We start from the raw sequence: 1,557 nt of genomic DNA on the forward strand, positions 1-1,557 counted from the left end.
AGGTAACCTGAAATCTATAATCAGTGAATATTATTAAATAGTTTTATTTTAAATTACCCTATGTTTATTTTGAATAAAACATTTTTTTAATAAAAAAAAATCAATAATACAAACATGATCAGATTGTAAAGACATTGTTTACCTTGCAAACTCTGACAAGTTTAACATCCTTAATAACTTCACATTCCCCCCCAGCCAGGACCCATGGATAAAAATGGGTCCTGGCTGGACTTTCTGATCTGCAGCTGTTTTGCAGAGATGAGGGGACCTCTGTGTCTCACATGTTCAGAAAAAGCAGAAAAGACTTGGAGGTCGAAGAGTTTTACTGTGAATTTGCTACACTACGGATTTGAAGATGATATGCTGCATGGTAAATGATAGAAGAAGCCTCTAAAATGGGCATGGGTCAAGACTACTGTAGACAATCATTTTTTATCTACTTAAGTGGACGTTTTGAGAGTTTTATGCTGGTTTCAGACTACAAAATATTTGTGTCTGTTACAATTGTCACTGTGTCAGTATGGCAATTATAGAGTCACACATTTATGCCGTGACTCTGCTGAGAGACATGAGCGACACGTCGGTCCCCTAGCCAATCAAAGCAACACGTGTGATTTCAACGGTAAGGAGTAAAGAAACTGACTTCCAGGAACAAGAATGTAAACAATCAAAGGCGGTGTGTATGATTCTTGTGTTCGGAAAAGCCTAAAAAATAAAAAAAATTGAAAAAAAAACTTTGACCTTTACTCTGTTTTACAGTTTTTTACCTAGCAACATCAACAAGATCATGTCTTACAGTAGAAGAGCGTTCTGTGCTCCTAAGTCATGAATGTGAGTGAACACTTTTTACATGCTAGTCTTTCTGTTGGGGCGTTGTGAGGAGTTCCAGATGTGGCGTTGGTTGTTGTCCACTATGACACTCTACACGGGATAAAATGATCCATTGTTGTTCCAAATACCCATTGTTGTTCCCAATCCGACCCAACGCCCCATGTCTGCCGGGTCAGGCTATAATTGGTTTGATTTTGTGTAATCTAAACCCAGCACAGAGAGAGATTGTTGAAATGGAAATTTCTGCTTTTTTAATAATCAATTAATGGCTCTCGGGAAAGTAAACTGACTAATTGCTGCCTCCCAGAATCTAAATATCTGTTGGAAATGGGTTACATTTGAACAACAAAGGTGTTGGACCTTAGGAATCATCCCTGTAGGGTGGCTCTCAGGTGCCTACTGGCACCAGAAGACAGCAAAGTCTTTTTCTCTTTTTTTTGCTGAACTTCCCCAGAAACCTGCTTTGACTGATAGCCCTAATGGCAATCGGCAATAATGTTGACGTAACAACTAAACGGCAATCATTACTCCATCATCCTGGGACGACTAAATCGGCTGTCACTCGTCTTCACTTTGCAACTTTAAACAGAAGTGCCACTTTATTGACATAATTTATATGGATAAAAAGCGTCTTACAGTTGCCTCCTGGCTGGAATGAATCAACTAATCTTACACACACACACACTTACACACACACACACACACACACACACACACACACACACA

General features: G+C 39.1%; 1 long non-coding RNA gene across 1 annotated transcript in view; it reads right to left on the reverse strand.

Moving 5' to 3' along the window:
* Nucleotides 1-378: 378 nt before the first annotated feature.
* LOC116700957 (uncharacterized) overlaps nt 379-1,557 on the reverse strand; it is a 15,474-nt gene continuing 14,295 nt past the window's right edge. The window contains exon 3 of the long non-coding RNA XR_004334775.1: nt 379-388. This is a non-coding gene — a long non-coding RNA (uncharacterized LOC116700957). The remainder of the gene's footprint in view (nt 389-1,557) is intronic.

This window comes from Etheostoma spectabile, chromosome 13 (assembly GCF_008692095.1).
Source record: "Etheostoma spectabile isolate EspeVRDwgs_2016 chromosome 13, UIUC_Espe_1.0, whole genome shotgun sequence".
NCBI classification, from domain to species: Eukaryota; Metazoa; Chordata; class Actinopteri; order Perciformes; family Percidae; genus Etheostoma; species Etheostoma spectabile.